Below are 12,755 nucleotides of genomic sequence, written 5' to 3'. Positions count from 1 at the left end.
ATTCACTAACATTCTACTCAAACCCTTGTGGCTTGTAACTCCTCACACAAAGCTGGCAATTTTTTCCATGGGCTAAGTTTGATGGCACAGGTGTTTGTGACTCTGTGCCAAGGTCTCTTAGCCCCTTTCCAGGGTCTCAAGTCCTCCAGAGCAGTTAGAGGAATGTCCTGGGTTCCAACAATTTCCAGGGCCAAAGAACATGGAAGCTGGATTCCGAGACTAGCAGAGACCAAAGGAGATGTAGAAGTTTGGGTCTGGTGTTGGGAACCCCAGCACAGAAGCACAGCAGGTGTTTGGTCCATGGCTGCGTCAGCTGGTGGTGGAGCCCAGTGGGTGTTTCTTTCCAACCACGTGTGCTGCAAGAGAAATCACTCAGGTTTTAGTTAGATGCTTCACTGGAAAGCTGGAAAGTCCTTCCCAGCTTGGTGTGAGGTGGTGTTCACAGAAAAGGGACTCAGGGAGAGCAGGAGGGGTTACCAGATACACCAAATGGATTTCAAACCAGATTTGTAAATTAAACCCCTGTCTTCAACAAGCATTTCCCTTTCCACCTCAGCAAGTTGGGTCTGAACAGGATTTCTGTTTCTGGTTTCTTTTTTTTTTTTTTTTTTTTTTTTTTTTTTTTTTTTGTTTTGTTTTGTTTTGGTTTCTTTTTAATTTTTCTCTTGTTCATGGCAAGGTCTGCACACGCCTTTATTTCTAGTTGAGGCTTTTCACCATCCACAGGTGTGTGGCGTTTTCTCTTCTTCCCCCTTTGTTTTGCAGCACCAGGTTCTCTCTCCTTGAATCAATCCTACCTTGATGCACTAGTGAGAAGATGCAATCTGACAAAGACTTGGCCCCTATTATTTCTTGCCTAGTGATATTTCCCTGACAGAAGTGAATAATTTGTCATTTTTTAAAAAAAAATCTACACATTTGTCTGAAGTCTTTTGAGCAATCTGCAGTCCCCTTGCAGCTGTCTCAAAGCAAACCTTTGCATTGCCCATGAAATTTCATTTTTAATACTGAGATAAACTTCAAGAAAACTAAACTTTCTTCTTTCTTTCTCTCTCCTTTTAATTCCCCAGGACAGACACAACTTCAGAAAATGATCTCATCCTGCTTTGTCATTTTGCCAATATCTTGTGCAAGATGAACATCCCAATAGGTACAAAGTATTTGCTGCAACAAGTCAGTGTGTTTGTTTATCCACTTCCCAGAAGAATATGAAACCTTTTGAAACGCACATCCTTTTTGGTATTTCAATATAAGAGTCAAGAATAGAGTTTCTGTCATTCTGGTCAGACTGAGGGAGGGGTGGAAACAGGACAGTAACCCAGCCTCTCATGGAAAACCTCATATCCTGTGTTATGGGAGTCACTTTAAACTGATCAGAGCAAAAATGTGCACAAAAATGACACATCTGTGAACGTTTAATGAGCACAACTGTGGGACTTTAACAATATTCAGTGTAATTCTCTCTACAGTTTATATTCATAGGCAATAAGAGGCCCATAGCCTGATCCCCTTCAGCTGCTCTCCTCTCTTTCCATTTGCTTTTCAAATTGTTCTGCAAAACTTCAAGCTGGACTCTCTTTTCTCTAATGAGCTGAAATTGTGCTAAAATAGAAATTCCACCTGCTGTTGCCCAAGATGTGGATTTTCACTTTGGTAACAGCACATGACAATAAAAATAAAAATAAACCATAAACACATACAGGCACATCCTCAAATTTAACACCTTGGTTCTACTCAAATTATTCTGTTTAGTTTTGCTTAGTTTTTTCAGTTCTGTTTAGTTTTGTGTTTATAAGTTTGTTTTTCTTTTGAAAGAAGGAAGTCTGTGGGCAGGTTTTGAACAGACTACACTTGTGTTTCTGCTTGTAGAGGAACCTGGACGTGTTGTTTTGGGCATGTTTTCTTTCCAGCATGGACCTTGTCTGGACTGCTTCATGTATCTGTCTCTGTTATGGATGTTATGTATTTTATTTGTCCTAGAAAATCCCTGCTTTGGAAAAAAGAAAGTCAGATGCTATAAGCATGGATAGAGCTAGCGCCAAAATTCAAGTGTTTTCCATTCTTTTTGCAACCCTTTGGAAGTAGAGCTCCTCTCCACAAAGGCAACACTTCACCCTACTAGACACTCTCTTTAATACCCCTGAATAAATCTTTTTAGTGACAGCAGAATAATGCCCAGCTTATGTTGAAGGACTCCCATTTTCACTCTCCTTGCTCTTCAAGTGTTTTTTAGACAGCCTTGAATGACAAAGGCTGGGAAGCAAATAGGAGAGGTCAGGACGGCACGTTTTTGTCAGCTGGAGGAGCTGGGTTTTGTTCAAAACCCTCCTTTCTCCTCAGCGTTAGCAATTTGAATTATTGCAGCTGAGTGCAGAGCAGAGGTCTGGATGATCCTTGTGGATTGAGGTGAGGGGGTGAAGCACCTTGGTGTGCGAATGATGCACGTGTGAGGGTCATGCATGCACTGCCTGCTCCTACAGACACACAGTCAGCTTTTGCTGATGAAAAAATCCTTCCACTGCCTAAAAAGGACCTGACAAGTTGATGGCTCCACTCTCTCCGTCCAAAATTGTGTCACGTTGTAAAATGTCATGGGAAAGACAGACGTGGAAAAGCACCCTCCATGCAGGCCCAGGGTAATAAATTAACGAGCTACAAACAGCAGAGTGGCCATGCCCTGTGCCTCTGGGACTGGGAGCCTGGCTCTCCACATCTAAACCCACCAGCCTGGAGCTGCTGAGCTAATGGTAAATCTCTCTGACATGCTGCAGCAGCGGGTCCCCCCTCCTTGCTTTCCAGCCACAGCACACTCCGGGCAAACAGCACAGCTAGAAACCAGGAGCCCTCATAAAGCTTCAGAGGTGGAACAAACCCTGCTGCCTGGATGTGAGCACACTCACCCTGCTGAAATGGGGACTGGGACACCATTGACTGTGGCAGAGTCCCTGCTTCAGCTGCCTGCTGTGGGAAGGGTGAGCTTGTGCACCCCGCAGGCTCTGGGGAGCAGAGAGGCACCAGAGGGGCCCAGGGGACAGGAGAGACATCAGGGAGCTGATAGGGTACCTCTAAATACATCAGGGAGCTGACTGGGTACCTCTATACACTCTAAATGCATCAGGGAGCTGACTGGATACCTCTAAATACATCAGGGAGCTGACTGGGTACCTCTATACACTCTAAATACATCAGGGAGCTGACAGGGTACCTGTAAATACATCAGGGAGCTGACTGGGTACCTCTAAATACTCTAAATACATCAGTGAGCTGACATGGTCTCGGAGTCTCTGTGGTCAGGATGACCCCAAGATGTGCTATAGAGTCTCTTTGTCTCTTTTCTCAGCCTGGAAGCGGAAGAAGGAGTCAGGGTTCTTCTCTTCTGTTTCTCAAGGTTGTTTATTTTCTCTTATCTATATCATTCTTTCTCTGACCTACTGAAATCTGTCCAGCAGGTCAGGTTGAGGCACACTGACCTCCCCCAGGGTGGTGTTACCTTTTTATACTAAAAACTACCTGTACATTATTTACAAGAATTTTCCAATACCTATCACCTGTGCTAGACAGTGTGTTTCTACTTTAAACCAATCCAAAAGTGCCACCATCACTCAGAAGATGGAGGCCAAGAAGAAGAAAGAAGGACAAGGCACGCCCAAATTCCTCCATCTTGGGACCCTGAGCCTCATTCTAAAAACCCCAAAATTCTACTTTTCACCCTGTGACAAAATAACTATCATTATACCTAAACTTTGGTGGCTTGTAAATCCTCATATGAGCTTGGTAATTTTTTTCCATGGGTCAAGATCAAAGGCACAGGGGTCTTGGGCTCTGTGCCAAGGTCCCTGAGCCCTTGACAGGGTCACGAGTCCTGCAGGGCAGCCAGAGGAATGTCCTGGGTTCTGACAACAGGGTAATTCTAAATACTGCCAGGAATGGTGATGCGCCCCCAGGGAATGGCACGTTTCCCAGGGGATGGGGTGGCACTCACCTCTAAAGCAGCCTGGACTCGATCCTGTCACAGCGGTCAGGTTACACCAGCTGGAGCCTTGCCATGATGCACCAGGACAATTTTCTGTGCTTTAGAAAAATCATTTGATCACTCTTCCCACACGGTCTGCACTCCTTGCTGCTCTGTGCCTACCTCAGCCATCAGCTGGAGCAATTGGGTTTGTGTTGGCTCAGGAATCTGAATAAGGAAGGGGCTCTAATTCTGGCTGCTTCTGATCCATTAAGATGAGCTTTAAAATAATCTTTCTTAACTCTCCTCTCACTAAAATTAGTGCAAATTGAAATGCATTTCATGTCATCTCTCTGTATAGGTGTGCAAAGGAGGCACTAAAACTTCAGATTTTCTCAAAGGCTGGTGGCTGAGGTTTGGACAAAATATGAAATTATTCAGTCAAGGCATTTGCAGAAGCAAGTGGGGCAGCCAGATTCAAAGAGGCAGCGCTGGTTTGATCCCAGGCAGGCAGAGCCACTGAACCTTATTTAATCTGGACTATTCCTGAAGCTGCAGCTGTGTTTACTCTCACAGAGGAGAGCAGGAGGCATCAGAGCCCCGTGCCCCAGTCAGGAGCTGAGATGAGGCAGCTTTGATGCCCAGAGTGCTGGGAACCCCAGCCTGGCCTCTGGGAATTCACCCTTTGGATCTCAGATCAGAAGGATGCTACTTTACCTGACAAGACAAAAAGCAAAGTTTAGCTTAGTGATCAGCTGGCCACTTCCTTCCTCTCCCTCCCTGTGTGAGGCAGGGGTGGTGATCAGAGCGTCAGTAAAATAAACATTTCTCTTTCTTTAGCACCTTCCAGCAAGGCCCCCTCAAAGCTGCTGAATTTATTCAGAAAGTTCAACGCCTCTCCTTGAGCAGCTGAAATGTTTGACACAGCCTCGTGTGGCGGAAAGGTTATTTCTGAGGCCACGAGTGCAAAGCCTCAGATGTCTGAACCCTCTCAACTCCATCTGCAAAGAACTTGTTCTTTGATTTCCTTTTCCCTACTTTGCTCTGGCATTGTTGTCAGGAGACTCTGCAAATGTCAAAACCATTATCAGTCACAGGCAAGCAGGCTCTTAATTGAACTTTTATTCTCCTGTCTGACTTGCTGCACTCCAAAGAAAAGGCTACATTGCTAGCATGGAAATGGCCTTTTGGAAATCACTGACTGTTGAAAATAAATTATCTAGAATTGAGATATTTGTGTATATGTATTTATTACCACTCAAACTTTTCTTTGAGTTTTATATATACATGTACAATTAACATGCAGATTTTTGTATGTTCATGCTATCGCTGCGTTTTTACATACATATATAATAATAAATTATATCTCCAAGTGTTTGAATACACCTTTCCCCTTGCAACTTCTCTCAGCATATAGCATCTCCTAGCTCACAAAATATATTCTTGCCTTGTGACAGGAGCCCAAAGAAAATAAATAAAAAATATATGAGGAGAAAGTGTGAAATAACAGTCCTGTTTGCTGCCTTGTGCTGTCTCCATCCTTCTTTTTTATCCTTTGTTCACATTGTTTCCCTTCTCCATTTATGTTGATCGAGGCATGACAGGCAGACCTGATATTCAGCTGCCTAAGTCCATAAATGTCTCTTTGGATGATGCTGTGCTCCAAACAAAGTTCTGGGCAATTGGAACAAATATCCTGAGTCCATTATTAGTCCTCCTGATTTATTAGGACATTTTTTTCCTCTTTATGTCCCCCAAAATGGTTTGCTCAGCTCTTGTCACATCTGCTTTGGCTTCAGTAATCCACTGGATTCTACTGGATGGCAGATGCTGTTTGAGCCCCCAAAGGCTCTGAGCCATTAGAGCCCCTTCTGATTTATTTCTTCCATGCAATCTGACTCACTGTCCAGGCTCTGTGCTTCTGTGTTTTGCCCTTCATTCCACAGGAATTCAAAATGTCTCGCAAAGAAATAACCTAATCCTGACCATTTAGGAACTGAGCCCTGAACCCAAGGGCTTTTCCTTTTTTTTTGCCTCCTTGAACCTGCCTTTATCTTTCACATAACATAACCTCTGGTGAGCTCATTTTTAATAGTATGCAATACCTTCACAACCAGGGAGAAAAAGCTTATTAAATACATCTTAGTCCTACTCATACTGAGTTTATTTCTGTAAAAAGTCTGATCTGGGGTTCCTGTGGTGGTGTTCTCAGGGGTCCCAGGAAAAGGGAAGAGATGAGAACCTTGACTCCATGTTTCAGAAGGCTGATTTATTATCTTATTATATATATATTATATTAAAAGAAAATTATATACTAAAACTATACTAAAAGAATAGAAGAAAGGATTTCATCAGAAGGCTTACAAGGAAAGGAAAAGAATGGAATGATAAAAACAACTTGTGACTCTCAGAGAGTCTGATCCAGCTGTGATTGGCCATTAATTAGAAACAGCCAACATGGACCAATCACAGATGCACCTGTTGCATTCCACAGCAGCAGATAATCATTGTTTTCCTTTTCTTCTGAGGCTTCTCAGGAGTAAAATCCTGGCAAAGGGATTTTTCAGAAAATATCATGGCTACAGGGTTCCCACCTTCAGTCAGCCTCTGGTTTGTATTTTATTTATACTGAGCAGAGACATTTGCAGTTTTCAGAAACAGAACTCCTTTGCATGAGCACAGAGCACTTCCAGTTCAGATCCTATGGATGGACAACATCTGAATGTGTAACAAAACACATTGGCTGAAGTTCTGCTGTTAATCAGGTTTAGGAATAAAAGGAAAACCTCTGAGACTTTCTGCCCAGCGAAGTGGTGGAATCCCCACCCCTGGAAATGTTTTAAATGTGTGGATGTGGCACTTGGGGACGTGGTTTAGTGGTGAACAGAATGGTGCTGGTTTGTTGCGGACATCTTTTATGAAAAATCCTTTCTTTAGGATTTTTCCTCCTGAGAAGCTGGGAGGCCTCAGGAACAAAATGTAAACAATGGTTATCTGCTGCTGTGGAATGCAACAGGTGCATCTGGGATTGGTCTCATGGGGTTGTTTCTAATTAATGGCCAATCACAGCCCAGCTGGTTCGGACAGAGAGTCCAAGACACAAGCCTTTGTTATCATTCCTTGCTATTCTATTCTTAGCCAGCCTTCTGATGAAATCCTTTCTTCTATTCTTTTAGTATAGTTTTAATGTAATATATATCATAAAATAATAAATCAAGCCTTCTGAAACATGGAGTCAGATCCTCGTCTCTTCCCTCATCCCAAGACCCCTGTGAACACTGTCACACTGGTTAATGGTTGGACTTGATGGTCTTACAGGTCTTTTCCAAACTTAATGGTTCTGTGAGAAGGCAAAGATGGCTTTGGTGCACCACAAAAACTGTTTTTTAACGTGTTTGCATCAAGGTGTTGTGTTGGGCGTCAGAAATTTCCCTTCCCTGTCACTGGTGCCAAAATCACTGTGGAGGTTGGGGAATCCATGTCAGGTGGCAGCTGCTTTGAGGTCACCATGGAGATTGTGCCAGTGAAGTGCCAAGGAAGGGGCTGCAGCACAGTCACCACCTTTACAGGGGAATCTCAGAGAGCTGGCTTTCCTCAGCTGGTTTTCCTCTCTCCGTGGAATATTGGAACCCAGGAAATTCCTCTGGCTGCCCTGGAGGGCTCCAGCCCCTGCCAAGGGGGCTCAGAGACCTTGGCACAGAGCCCAGGACCCCTGTGCCTTTGATTTATCCCTTGGAAAAAACAATTGCCAACCTTGTATGAAGGATTACAAGCCACGAAAGTTTAAGTAGAATGATAGTGAATTTATCACAGGGTGGAAAAATAGATTTTTGGGGGTTTTTAGAATGGGGGTTCAGGGGGCAAGATGGAGGAATCTGGCCATGTCCAGCCTTTCTCCTTTTTCCTCTTAGCCTCCATCTTCTGCTGTGATGTTGGCACTCTTAGATTGGTTTAGAGCAGAAGCTCACTGTCTAACATAGGTGATAGGCATTGGGAAGTAATTGTAAATGTATTTTTTAGTATAAAAAGACAGCACCACCTCTGAGGAGGGCAGAGTGCCTCTGACTGTCTTGCTGAGAGGACCTCAGCAGGTCATAAGAAAGAGTTTTATAGATAAGGAACAATGAACAACCTTTAGACCGAACGCTGAAGAGCTCTGACTCCTTCTTCAACTGTCGGACTGGAAAAAGAGATTTTCTAACACATCTTGGGGTCACTCTTAGCAACAGAGATTCTGAGGTTGGAAAACCCCAAATTGTGTGGCAGGCAGAGCACCAGAAAACCCTCCCAGATGTGACTCCTTGCACTTTCCATCCCAGTATTCCTCACTCTGTCAGTCCTGCTCTAGACACAGCCCAGTCTGACCCAGCCATGGGAGCACAGACTGGTTTGGGTTGGAAGGGACCTTTCCAGACCATCTGGTCCAACCTCCTGCTGGGAACAGAGACACTTTCAGGCTGCCCAGAGAGGTGATGGACACCCCATCCATGGAAACATCAGATGTCAGGGTGGATGGGGCTCTGAGCCTGAGGTGTTTTACCCCCCATTGCCAACAAATTCTTCCTTATGTGGAGTCTTAATCTATCTTTTATTAGCTTAAAACCATAACCCCCATCCCTATCCCTATATGCCCCACTAGAAGTCAGTCCCCATCTTCCTTTCAGCTCCCTTCAAGTGCTGCAAGGCCACATCTGATGGTTCTTCAGCTTTGCCCCTCTCCTCAGCTGACACAACCCCTATTTCCAAGCAGGGAGACACTAATGAGCAGCCAAGGAAAGGGAAAGGGCAGGTAGATGGTGCTGAGCTGTGACAGCTCTGCTGGCAGCACCAAGAAGCTGCTTTTATTGTCCCCCACCCCATTACATGACTCAAGAAGTACAAAAGGACAAGAATTTTTGGATTTTTTTTTAACCTATGCTACCCACAAACAATAATTAAATCTTGACATGCACTTTAATTAGGCTCCCTGCCTCTAATTAGGTTGCAGCTCACAGAGATTTTTGTCTCCCATTGATACCCTGGATGGGGAAGAGGCAGGGGTGAATATAAAATATGTCTCATTTCTGTGTAAGAGCTCTGTAACTTACAGAGATTTCTTTTTTTTTTTTTCCTCTTGATATCTTCACTAAAATATCTTTTCATCACTTGATGGCAGTAGAGCTATAATATAAATTTATAGATACTGATGCTGCATGATGCATCAAAGAAAATAAAAACCCACCTCATATTTATGTTTGTCTATGTATTTTTCTAAGGGTCTGTTTTGCATTAAAAGTTTGAAAATATATAAGGCATTGGAAAGCTTTGTGTTTTCAGCAGGGATTAATGCAGAGGATATTTCATTCATTCACAGTCGTCATAAATAACAGTTGGTGCAACCAAACATCCCCTAAATTCCTTCAGCTGTAACTCCAAACTCTGCAAAAATAAAATCAACTTTCTTCTTTCATTTTTAACTTCTGTGCACTTAATTTGCTTTCTGCTGTTAGTGCTGTGGTAGAGGCAGCAGCTCTTGTAATTATCAGCCTGTGTGGTTTCACACTACTGGCAGTGCTAGTGCTTCCTCTTTTACAGTCAAAATATAGATATTAAATGAACAATACTGAAATCAAGTTACTCCCAGCTCTCATTACCTGAAACTCAGATAAGTCCCTGACAAATAATAAGACTTTGCTATGCTACTAACAAATGCTGATGCCTTTATTTTCAGTGTTCCTACAATGCAGACGAAAATGATCTTCCTAAAACCGAGGCTGTCCCCACGTCACCCTTTCTGTCTCCCCCCGAAGGTGCAGCCTGCTGTGCCTTTACTCCTGACACAACAAAAACCTGCAGGGACAGACCTGCAGCCCACCAGCTTGTGTTTGATGCTGCGCTGGCTATGCAGCAGTGCGAACTGGCTGCTAACTAAACTGTGAACTAAAAATAAGAGCTGCTTGCCTTGCTTGTCTTCTTTCCCCAAGTGACTGGCATGTGTTAGCGGCTCCATTACCTGTGGCAATGAATCCAGAGGCTGCCTTGCCAGAACCAAGCCTTTATTTTTGCTGCCCGGATGCTCCGTGGGCTCCAAAATATTTCCTTGCCCGGAGTTACGAGTATACAATTTCATGAGCTCCAAATCTTGCACAAACCTGACAGTGCCTCGGAGAGGAAAAACACCTCCCATCCCAGCGCCCATCACCCCTGCCTCGTATTTTTACCCCATTTTGACGTCAGGCAAAGCTGTTTTTTCCCTTCTTTTCCAAACTTCCAGTTCTAAAAAGTTTTGCACGAGTGTCTGGCAGCAGCACAGCTGCAATATTTCACCGTGGAGGGCACTCCAGTGCAGATCTCCGTGGCTGGAAGCAGAGCATTACATGGCACCGTAACCTCTCTGCAGATCAGGGGAGCTGTGCTGGCACACATCCCCTCCTGCCCCCGAGCATGCATTTCCCCCAGGCACAACCACTTCAGCATCTCCTCCTGCTGCTGGGTGCCAAAGCTTTGGCTCTGTTTGCCCTCCCAGGGGTATTTTTGCAGGGACACCTGAGTAGGTTCACCTGCAGAAGGGATGCAGACCCAGGTCTGCTCCTGCAGCAACAGCTCCTGCCTCCTCATTTCCGTGTGAGGCTGCTCCAGAGAGCATTTCTTATCCTTTCTCTCTCACACACAGGTCTCTGGTTCAATTAATATTTAATTCTTACACTCACTGGGACAACCTGAACTGGGGAGATGAGGGAAATCTTGTTCCAGGCTGCGTTGGCAGCCTGCTGAACAGCTGCCTGGGGAGGTGGTGGAAGGCACACAGCCATTCATCCCTTTCCAATCAGGCAGAGATGGACTCGAAAATATCTCCTGTCACAGACAGTTCTCATAAATACATTAAGGATTTACATACATCCATGAACATATGTACACGTACATATGGACATAAATTAAGATTAAGGATTTTGTTTTCTTTCCCTCACCTGCACAACTCAGAGAGAAGGGACTCTGGTGGTTTGTCTGTCCTTGCACCATCCATTTCCCCATTCTGAGCCTTACCCTGAGAGGTGCTTTGGCAGGATTTTACAGACCTGACCCTGAGCCCTTTCCCCTGAGGACACAGGGGACAGAGCCCCAGTATTGTATTTGCCAGTGCCTTGGCAACAGGCAGGAATGATGAATCTGGCTCCATGTTCTCAGAAGGCTAATTTATTACTTTATGATACTATATTGTATTAAAGAATACTATACTATAGAATACAGAAAGGATACTTACTGAATGCTAAAAAGACAATAATGAAAACTCCTGACTCTCTCCAGAGTCCCAACACAGCTTGGCCCTGACTGGCCAAAGAGTGAAAACAACTCCCAGCAGAATCCAATGGAACAATCACCTGTGGGTGAACAATCTCCAAACACATTGCACATGAGCACAACACAGGAGAAGCAAATGAGATAAGAATTGTTTTCCTTTTCTCTGAGGCTTTTCAGCTTCCCAGGAGAAAAACCCTGGGCGAAGGGATTTTAGCAGAGAGTGTGAATGCCACATCCAAGCACACCCACCACAGCACCCACCTTGCAGAGCTTCTCTCTGAGCCCTGGCCTTGCTCTGAGCTGCTTGTTCTGGCTCCGGACTCCAAGCAATCCCCACTTAGCAGGTCTGTCCTTGGTGATTCCCCATTCCTCTGTTCAATCCACTATTAAGTGAGGCAGGCAAAGGAAAACAGCCCCTCTTGAAACCAGAAAAAACTGCTGTTATTTCACTCCAAGGTATTTTGACGTTAATAATGTTGGGAACATTAAAATTATGCTGCCAGGGGAATGGAGCAATATTTAACTTTCTTTTTACCTTGATCTCATTACTTGCTAGAAAGCCTGTTACAGAGCAACAGCTTTTTCTGTTTATGAAAGGAAAATAGGCAAAAATACTCCTTAATTTTGAAACCTGAAATTGCTAAAGACGACACAGAGATTATTTACCCCAAAGCAACAATCTCAACTTCAGCTGCAGTAACTTTATAGGAAGAAGTGCTGCTGCTTTTCAGTTTTCTGCATTTTACGACTGGTGAGAATTTTCACCATAAATTCAGACATTTGCAGTTCCTTTATCTGTCATAAGGAAGTGGTTGGTAAATGAGTGAAGTGCTCCAGTTCCCAGGGATGTTATGAACCAACATCTGCTAAGTCCATGGAAATACTCCCTCTTGACTTCTGCCAGTTCTGGATCAAGCACTTTTCAAAGAGATGGAAAAGGCAGAATACTTTTGCCTCTTTATCATTTAGCAGTAAGAAACCTCTTAGTCTGAAGTTCCTTTCCTGTGCCAGTGTAATTCCACTGGACTCCGGCCTTCCCTGAAATGGAATTAGACCAAGAAATACTGGGACAAGGTATCTGGGTAATGAATTATGTTTGTCCTCAGGAAATGAACTCCTGTGATATGCTTCAAATCCCTGCAGGCTGTGGGAGCCAAGCTCTATAAAACATTGCTTTACAGATGACTCTGCTGGTTCCAGCCCTTTCAGAAGGGCTGTGACCTCCCTGCACTAAGCTCAGACTCTACTGAATGTACATTAAAATATTTCTGGGTTGGTCTGATTTTTCACCCTTTCACAGAAGAGCATTATCCTGCTTTGTTGAGATGCTTTCTGGAATGATTTTTGCTCTGACAAACCCACACTCCTCTGAGGAGAGTGCCCTGCTGCCATTTGCCATCAGCAGGATTTCTGGGGTGCTGCTGGCTGCAGGAGGACTCAGCCTTGGGGCTGATTTCTTTCCTGTGCCATTGCAAATCCTCTTTTGGTGTCTGCATAAAGCAAGCCTGACATGAACCCACCACCT

Source organism: Melospiza georgiana, chromosome 5 (assembly GCF_028018845.1).
Source record: "Melospiza georgiana isolate bMelGeo1 chromosome 5, bMelGeo1.pri, whole genome shotgun sequence".
Lineage (NCBI taxonomy): Eukaryota > Metazoa > Chordata > Aves > Passeriformes > Passerellidae > Melospiza > Melospiza georgiana.
The sequence above is the reverse complement of the archived record's forward strand: the minus strand, read 5'-3'. Positions refer to the sequence as shown.